This window comes from Poecilia mexicana, unplaced genomic scaffold, assembly GCF_051168715.1.
Source record: "Poecilia mexicana isolate PSO_F unplaced genomic scaffold, ASM5116871v1 scaffold_17, whole genome shotgun sequence".
NCBI lineage: Eukaryota > Metazoa > Chordata > Actinopteri > Cyprinodontiformes > Poeciliidae > Poecilia > Poecilia mexicana.
Window position 1 is genome coordinate 377,168 of NW_028263386.1, and position 9,859 is coordinate 387,026.

General features: G+C 41.7%; 1 long non-coding RNA gene and 1 pseudogene across 3 annotated transcripts; one reads left to right on the forward strand and one right to left on the reverse strand.

The window, feature by feature from the left end:
* Positions 1-4,337: 4,337 nt before the first annotated feature.
* LOC148154468 (uncharacterized) lies at positions 4,338-6,622 on the reverse strand. 3 transcript variants are annotated; one of them, XR_015765918.1, is made up of 6 exons: positions 6,035-6,622; positions 5,346-5,455; positions 5,139-5,256; positions 4,891-4,958; positions 4,695-4,816; positions 4,338-4,596 (listed from the first exon to the last, which is right to left on the reverse strand). It is a non-coding gene; the product is annotated as an uncharacterized LOC148154468 (long non-coding RNA). The 3 variants fall into 3 exon arrangements; XR_015765917.1 differs by having other exon boundaries at positions 5,346-5,434; positions 6,449-6,621; XR_015765916.1 differs by having other exon boundaries at positions 6,449-6,621.
* A 1,401-nt stretch (positions 6,623-8,023) lies between these two features.
* On the forward strand, positions 8,024-9,765 carry LOC148154469 (uncharacterized; annotated as a pseudogene).
* The last annotated feature ends 94 nt before the right edge of the window (positions 9,766-9,859 follow it).

Sequence of the window (9,859 nt, forward strand, 5' to 3'; positions counted from 1 at the left end):
CGCCACTAGAGAGCAGCAGAGTCACCTCAAGCAGCGAATAAAACTGAGACGTCGACAAGCTAACATCAAAACGTCCAAGAAAAGAAACATCGATTTACAAGTAAGACTGAGAATGAAGATGTGTGAGTTGGTGTCAGGGCAGCAGGTGGCGCTAGACTTTTGTTTGTTATCCGTTATCTTGACCGACAACATAAATAAAAATCGGTCATGTACTATTTTTATCCGTGAAATTACAATCATATTAACATCGGCTATTTAGTCGCATTTTATGCGGTTTAGTGAATATTCACCGTGAATCCAGATCCCATCACAGATTAAGCAGATAAATGCATCTACATTTACTCGTAGTGACAAAAACCACTGACTGAGGCCCCAATAACTTTAATAAATTGAATTAAGCGAATTTACTTAAATTAGCATCACTTCACCCGCTGGGGTCTGAACAACTTCCTCCTGGCTCCCATCTGCAGAAAAATCTGCGCTAATTCATCAGTCAGTTGGATCTGTCTGATCCAAACAGATCAACTGGACTCTGAGTGTTTTACCCTGTGAGGTCCGGTGTGCGCTTCTACCAGGATTTTTTTTTTTTTGCGTGGTTTCGCTTCTCCGAAACGGACAGATGATGTTACGTCTGCAGCTCCTCCAGAGCGGCTCTCCTGGGTAACGTGAACCCAGAAGGCTCCATTTGTTAAATCTTCTGGATGAGTTTCTTCCACCGGTTTCTAAGTCTTTGCAGCGGCGGAGCCACGTCCGCAGTGGTTGATCAGCAGACTGCGCATGTTACAGTCTAATTAACTTTTGCATCGTCATTTATTTCCTCCAGATAAACTGCCGGCTCATCTAATGGATTAACACAACGTTGCATTCTCTTTAGTTTTCTCTGGTCTGTAGTGGAGACTTGAATTTAATGCTCCATTTCAACCAAAGGTTTCGAAGGCGCTTCCTAACCAGAAGCTCCAAAGCGTTGTTTAACAATATGAGGTGTTCAATTTATCTTTAACATTGTATTTTTATACATTTATGCTAGGGCTGCCTGTGATGGACCGAGTTAAAAACAGGAGGAGTCACAGGAAATTAATTAGAAAAATAGGGTTTTTTTATTTTAACCCAAAGATTATAAATGACAAAAGATAAACTGAGCTCATAAAAGAGGTCAAAGAAACAAAACTGAACTCAGGCAAAAATGTGAACAAACTGGCTGCACAAACAAACATAACTGACCTAACAAAGAAACGACACACAGGGGTATATAAGCTGGCTGATCAGACCAATTAAGACACAATAGGGGTATCTAAACAGAATACAATCACACACACAAAAACAAATAACATTACAGCTAAGTTTGGCTAAACTAAAGACTCACAAAATGAAAATAAAAAATATTAAAGTTTAAATACTGATATTTACTTGAATACAAAACTTATCTAAATAAAGAAACTACAAATTTCCCCTGCCATCAAGAACTAATGGTGCAGTCCAATTAGCACCTATGTCTGCTGAGCCCTGGACCCCATCTCCTGTTTCAGAGTGTGGCCATGGATTTGGCCATCACACTGCCCAAGCCTAGTTTTCCAGAGCTCCCATCTGCAGCTTTGGATGTGTTCCTTCTCTAACACACCTGGACCATTGACTCATTATAAGCCTCTACAGAACTGAATGAGGGAAGTCAACCTTTTGTCTGGGTATATTTTAGCAGGGATGCATCTAAAAGTTGCAGTCTAGAGGACTGGACCTGGGCACTCCTGATCTGTACCGTCAATGTGGCCCGTTGAGGGGGGCCAATATGCTGAAGTGGCCCTCGGTGAAATCGAGTTTGACACCCCTGGTGTAATGTATCGATCACATCCTCTGCCTGGTCTGCCCATTGTGGCAAGATTCTTGAGAGAAGATGTTCTGCCTTTTCTCTGAGGTTTTCTCCTTCTTGCTCTTTGAGGCCCGACAGCCTCAGGTTTCATCGCCGCTTGTATCTTTCAGCCTCCAGGAGTTTTTCTTTCAGAGCTGCGTTTTCTTTATTCATTGCAACAAACTTGTGTTCAAGGTTTTCCGTTGTAGATTTACATTCAGCAATGCCGAGTGTGTTCTGCTCCACTTGGAGAGTGATGCGGGCAAACAAGTCTGAATTTTCTTTTAGCTGTTTTCCAAAGTCGTCAACCTTGCTATCCAGGCTTTTAATGGCTGCTAAGACAGCAGCTAAGGAGACCTCGGTCTCAGTGGCTTGTTGTTTAGCAGGTGGAAGTTTGGTTGGAGTCGCGTTTAGTTGCCGTCTTGTACCGGAGGCATTTTTTGACGTCTCCATCGGTGTTTCAGCGCTAGCAGCGGCAGCATAGTTATGCATGTTTAGCTTAGCAGCGTTAGCATTCTTCAGACTAGGGAAATCTTTCTCATTAACGGCCGACATCTTTCATAAAAACTCTAATTTTTTCTCCTTACTTTAGAGCGTGGATGTTCGGCTCCACCTTGAGGATGAAATTATGTGTAAAGGGCCAGTTTATGTAGCTGGTTGAGGGCTGCACGAATGGAGCTCAGAGTAGTACGTGTGCCCACATCGCCATCTTGCCTCGGCCCGTTGCAGGTGTTCTATCAGATCCGCTGTCAGGATAGCATACATGCAGTCAGTACGCATGCCCGTGTTCCGTCAGATCAGCCTACATTGTCAGATAGTCATACCTTAGCTCAGACATGCATACGCTGTTATTACCATATGATTTTATTTAATCAGCAACATAGAATCATGACGTAGATCATCATGCACTGTTATTAACAGCTGTATGACATCCTGACTTAGCGGTTAAATAGATTAATGAGTTTTACACGGTGTGTTGTAATTGACTGCAGCTGCAGCCAGACCTGCTTTAAATACACTTTGAAACCACGACACAGCATGTATATCTATCTAGTTATCATATTATATCATATCATAAACAATTTAATGAATTATTTTCGTCATAACTTGTCGCATGCTGAACTGACAACTCCACTGACGGTCTGACTTCTTAATGCGCATGCCCGCGCATGCGTACTAACTGCATGTATGCTATCCTGACAGCGTAGGGCTATCTGACAGAACAACGGATCCGGCGGATCTGACCATTTTCACTGCACTTCTGATCGATTTCACGGTTAAAAATACAAAAAAAAACAAAAAAAAAAACAAAAAAAACTCATATAATCATGCCAACCTTGTATCATTCAGTTCAATCACCTGCTGATTTAAAAAAAGAAGCAATAACAAAATCGTAAAATAAACAAATAAACTAGGTCTTGTGTGGAGATCTTCTTACGCTGTTTTGTTTTGATTGTTTAATCGCCAAGAGAATCGATCTTTCTCCAACTTTTGTCACTTAAGCCTGACAAATAAAAGTTTGTCACCAAACACAGATTTCAGGCACGTGCAGAGATGGGGGAGCTGGGGGGGCTTGAGCACCTGCCCCTTTTGCTCCTTGCCCCCAAGTGCCCTTTTGGTCATTTTTTTTTTTTTTTGGTATTATTTCCTAAGCCCTCTTCTGACACATAATAACATGTACTTAAATTATTAGTTTTTTGTTGGTTTTTTTGTACAACATAATAAGCCCTCCGGTCACCTTGTTACCTTTGACCTTTTGCCCGTGACCCAGTTGCCTCTCCGCAGTGAGATAAGGCGGCTAACTGGAGCTGAACGTAGCGAACGTTCAGATTACAGATCAGTTTTTGGTGAATTAAAACGTTTTGGTGAATAAAGTGGAGCAGACCTGCTGCTTGTCAGATGATGGAAAACGTTGAAGTCTCGTTTCTGCTTCAGCGGTTTAAGCAGAGAGGTAATGAGATACAACAGACACTGACAGGCCTCTGTCTGCCTTTCTCTGAAGAACTACTGAGGGGAGGAGACAGCCAGGTGAGGAGAAACTGTTCTTATCTATCGATTCAGTATTTTTATCATACAGACATCAGGCTGTTGTTGTTGTGCTACTAGCTAGCTGCTAGCTAACGACTCTGCTAGCAAAGCTAGATAACTGAAAGCTTCGTCCCTGCACAGTAAAAACTGCTGGGTTAAAAATAACCCAATACGTAACCCAGCGCTGGGTTGTTTTAACCCAACTGGGTTGGGTTGAGGGTTTGACCCAGCACATTGGGTCATGGCAACTAACCAAACGTTGGGTTAAATTGACTTGTTTAAATTGGTTAAATTGACCCAAAATTGGGTTGAAATTCATAACCCAACACAAGGGTTATTATACCACTATAGTTGGGTTAAAAAAAAAATTATTTTAAATTTCACTATATAAAAAAAGGATTAAAAGGCATATGAATTTAAAGGTTCTTTTATTTCCACATGATACATATATAGAGCCAGCAGATTTCATTTACAAAAGTTATAAAACATAAGTAGTTAAATCACTTCAATTCATTTGGCTACAACTCCAAAGTATCTTTTACTCCACATTAGAAAACATTTAATGAAAAAACGTCTGTTTTAAAGCAAACTACAAGTAAACCTTTCAGCCATTAAACAAGGAGCATTTTTAACGACACTTTAGCATTTTGCCAGTCTCCCTGCATGAGGACATATGGGTTCCATGTTGTCACATTTTGTAGATGCACCACCAGGTTTGTCCCAACCTGATGCAGAGAGAAGACAGAAAAAACAGGCCATTAGTGATGAACTTATATAAACAGCAAACAATTTGAGCATAATTCAGAGATGAATGTTGACTTACAGGCTGGATATCAATGAAACCTTCTGAACTTCCAGGTTGATGGATCTGAAGCTCTTCTCCCAAATGTGTAAGGTGGAACAGGGAGGAGAACTGGCAGCAGCTGCAGGGCTACATCATCTTGTCTGCATGGCAAACATAAGCTTGTGTTAAAATGTTAAATGTTAACAGTTTATAAACATATCTTCAGCTTCAATACCTTAAGGGAGAAAATTCATGTTGTTGAGAAGACGGCCGCTCCTTTCTCTTCTTGGCCATACAAAAGATCTTCGTTGAGAACAAGAGAGAGAAGCACAAAAACAGGCCTTTAGTGAATTTAAAGGTAAAGGGATACATTCTCAAAAACTAATTTCTGACTGATTCTAGTTTAACACAAAACCTCACTATTGAATGTGATGCACTTATTTAAACGATCTGAGCATTATTCAGAGATGAAGGTTGACTTACAGGCTGGATATCAATGAAAACATCTGAATTTCCAGGTTGATGGATCTGAAACTTCTCCCAAATTAGTAAGGTGGAGCAGGGAGGAGTACTGGCAGCAGCTGCAGGACTACATCACCTTCTGTATCAAACATAAGTTAGTGTTAAAATGTTGCAGTAACTAGAAAGCATGAAAACATTTTAGAGAACATTTCTTCTGAGCTTCAATACCTTGAGGGAGCAGACTCATGTTCTTGGTCATGCAGAATGTCTTCCTTGAGAACGAGGAGTTTGGGTTTCGCTTAATTCTCCTGAAGATCCTGGATGTAAAATTACAAAATCTATCAGAAAAGACAAAATCACAAATCAAACTTTAAGAATGACTGAAATCTTATAGCTGCAAATAACTTGTAATTAGCCAGCAATTTCAAATGTTCAGAGTAATTTTATGTTCCTAAAAATAAATATAGCACTTAATAAAATAAAATGACACATATAATTTAATTTAGAAGTAAAACTTAACACAAACTTAGTGCTGAATAACTTTCAGCACCAACTTTAAATAAATGTATTTGTAATTAATAGTAACAATAATAATAAAATGAGCAAACATTAACATTAGATATTGTATTAGTTTTGCTTTTAATTCGTTGCCGAAAACCAGCGGGAGTTTGAAAGCAATGTGCCGGGAGACGGTCGTTCTCTTTCGGCTTAACGAGCCGCTCCGCCCGGTCAACTGACGGAGCGGGCGAGACGAGCCGGCGGCTGGAGGGGAGCGATAAGTCCGAACACGTCCGAGCATGTTTGTAATTAAACTATATGTTAATAAACCGAGCGCATAATTCAGGTTTACACAACTAATTTATCGCCTAATAACTTTGCAAAAGTTATTTTATTTTCAACAAGCATAATATACCCACATTATTAAAGCTCTGCTCGCTCTCCTGCGCCATTACTGCTGGTGTTCGAACACGTAGCCTCAGCCCGCTGAGGATGCGCGCGCATATTGCAAAAATCAGGGGACAAACCGTCAACTACCTTTTCTTTTAAAACTAAATCGATTTTTAAAAATTTGACTATGTTAAGTTACGAACAAATATGATTGAGGTTATATTAAAAACTGAATTTAATTTACTTGACAAATTGTGCCCTTCCCCTTCATCTATTTTTCCCCAACATCCGTGTTGTAGCAACACCGAAGCTCTTTGTCAGAGCAACCTGCCATAATAAACATTTCAAATAACCATAAAAATAAATATCAAACATGTTTGAAATAAATTCAATTTATGTATAAAATTCTATTAACGTTGAAACTTTATCTTCTTTTTACTTACCATGTCTTATTTCAAAGTAGAGGAGAAGTCCGATATGCAACGTTCACAGTCATGTTGAAAATGGAGGCTTGTGAAGAGGGGCGTGGCTTCTTCCAAGTTTCATCTTTAACCCAACCGTTTGGGTAAATCTACCCACCCAACTCCTGGCCCAACAGAAGTGTGTAAGATGTAGACTTCCGATAAATTTCTGACCCAACTCATGAGTTATGAATTTTGACCCGATATTTGGTCAAACTAACCCAACCTATGACCCAACAGCTTCAACCCAGAAATTGGGTTATGAAAATAACCCAGCATTTTTTACTGTGTGTGTGTTAATGATATCAGTCATTCTTCAGTATTGATTATAGGGGAACATCGCCGTCCAAACCAATCATCTCCATAATGAATATATGTCTAATTTCCTTTGCTGCATAATGTACATTTATTCTGGGTTAGGTAAATGTACCTTGAAGGAGAATAGCACTTAAATAAAAGACCAACAAGGATATTCATTTAGAATTAAAAATAACTCACCTGAACTACCATGATAGATAAAATGTATGTAATAAAAGTCATTAATGAAGGAAAAACTCAACCAGACTTTAAGTTTATGGTCTGGTTCTCAGAGTATGAAGTTAAATTCAATAAAATTGTAATCAAAACTTTTGGAATTGTAATGATTTCTTTTTAAAACAAAACGTTTTGTCTAAAAATTTTTTTTTTTAAATTAAATAACTAATTTTTACCAAACATAAACTTTTATTTGCACACATCAGGAATCTTTTGTTGTGATTTTAGGCTTGTTGTGATTTTATGTATAGCTGTATGCTCTATAGAGATTTTCCTTAGCTTTGATTGTATATCTCACAATTCTGTAATTTATCATTGTTTATTAAACTCTGAAAGCTGAGAGGCTTTAATATTCTGTCCTAGAAGGAGGTTAGATGGGCCCTTTGAGCACCTGCCCCTTAGTGGCCTCTGCACGGCCCTGCAATACGTTGTGTGTGTTTATAATTTTTCATTCCTGATATAAGACGATAGAAACAGGCTGATAACAGGGCACCAACAATTAAGACTTCCTGAAAAGAAGAGAGGTGTAGACTTTCTGGTAAATCTCGTTCCAATGTAAAATCTGACAGATTGCTGGATGGAGGAAATTTCTAGTATACTACATGCTATCACACATAATCTTTGAGAATTTGGAAACAGTTGCTCTTTATTTTCCAAAATTATGGGGGGAGGAGAGAATGGATATTTCAGTTGTCTGAAATAATTTGTTCCCCCTCCATTAAATGGGAACAATAGATTAAATGCTGCAACGTTTAATCACTCTCTCAAATCAAATTATTTCACTTTAAAAATGGAGGTGCTTTTTAGAAAGTGATAAATCATTAATATCATAATCTAACTCTTCATCCTTGTTAGATCAAATTTTATCGTATTAAAACTTAAAGATGGAGTAGATTTCCTGTATAATTTTGCTCCATATTCAACAAGTCATAACAAAACACATTAAAACCGCCAAATATCTCCAGCAATGACTTTGGAATGCAAAAATCTTTATTTTATATTTAAAATCTTTTTTAGCAGTAAATGTCTAAACAGCAACCAGTCTGGTTCTCCAGTTCTGGGAGGTTTTTAAGGTGGAATGAAGCAGAAAGATGGAAACTGATCAGATCAATTATTGGAATCAGATCAGAGAGAAAATCTGATCCAAAACTGGAGAAAGACCACTCAGTCACATCCGGTTCTGATCTGATCTATCAGGTGGCGGTGGTGACCAATCAGTACCGGTCTCGTTGGCCCAGGGAACTGGACCTGGAACCAGGAGACCTGATCCAGGCTCTGGTTCGGACGCCTGAAGAACAGAGAGGAGGGATACTTCCCATCGGCCTGCGTGGAGCTGCTGCAGGTACACACACCTGGACACACACAGACCCCTGGACACAGACACCTGGACACACACACACACACCTGGACACACACAGACACCTGGACACACACAGACCCCTGGACACAGACACCTGGACACACACAGACCCCTGGACACAGACACCTGGACACACACACACACACCTGGACACAGACACCTGGACACACACACACACACCTGGACACACACAGACACCTGGACACAGACACCTGGACACAGACACCTGGACACACACACACACACCTGGACACACACAGACACCTGGACACACACAGACCCCTGGACACAGACACCTGGACACACACAGACACCTGGACACACACACACACCTGGACACACACAGACACCTGGACACACACACACCTGGACACACACAGACACCTGGACACACACACACCTGGACACACACACATGGCTGTTAGCTGATTAGCGTGTGGTTATCAGTAAGTGAACATCTGGACCACACCTGTTTATCTGTTAGCATGTTAGCAGCTGCAGCCAATGTTAGCCATAGCAGAGCTAAGTCAGTGTTTTCCTGCTCAGGTCAGTTACTAAGAAACTCTAAAGCTCTTAAGTGGCTCTTAATCTGAAAGGACCTGAATGGACGACGGCGTCCATGAGACTCATTGGACAGATCACTGAGCGGTGTCCTCATGGAGGGAAGCGGCTAACGGATCCACAGGAAGTCCTGTTCTCTCCCTCTGGGTTCTCCTGATGTGATCCAGACCTACAGATCCGCCAGAGATCCAGTTCCGAATGGGAACCCAACCGGGTCAGAAGTTCCAGAGTTCATGGAGGTTCTGAGCTCACAGCTCCGAGGGCTGTGGGTGAGCAGACAGGAGTGGAACCAGCAGGCTACACGCCTGAGATCTTCACTTCCTGTGTCCTTTACTTCCTGTTCCCTCACTTCCTGTCGCCGATGAGGACAGGTGAGATCTGGGTCTCTGTGTGGCTGACCAGAACCTCAGCAGCAGATTGGCTCAGAGGTGGTGGTGTCACAGTCTCTGTGTTGCAGGGCGGAGCTTCATCTGGAGCCACGCCCACTCTGCTGAGGAGGGGTTCTGTTCCTGCCATGGTTCAGATGCACAGCGCCCCCTGTGGCTGCACCAGGTAATGATGACCAGACGCACTACGATCGGTTCTGGCTAGATTCTGACCCGGTTCTGTGCAGTTGCAGTGGCCGCAGCACGCCCCCACTGCTGAGGAAGGCTGCCCTCCCCCCCGGCTCCGCCCACCGTGGCTCCGCCCACCGTGGCTCCGCCCCCTCTGGCTTCCTCTGCAGAGTCCTTACCCAGTCCAGGAGGAAGAGCTGCTGCCCCCTGCTGGGACGGCCGCAGGGCGACACCAGCGCTGACAACAACGCCTTCCAGCCCGACTAGACCAGAACCAGAACCAGAATCAGAATCAGGGGGGCTGACTCTGGGTCTGATCCTGGGTCCAATACAGGAAGTTTGGTTCTGGTGCATTCTGACTCTCATCCAGAACTGTCAGAGTGT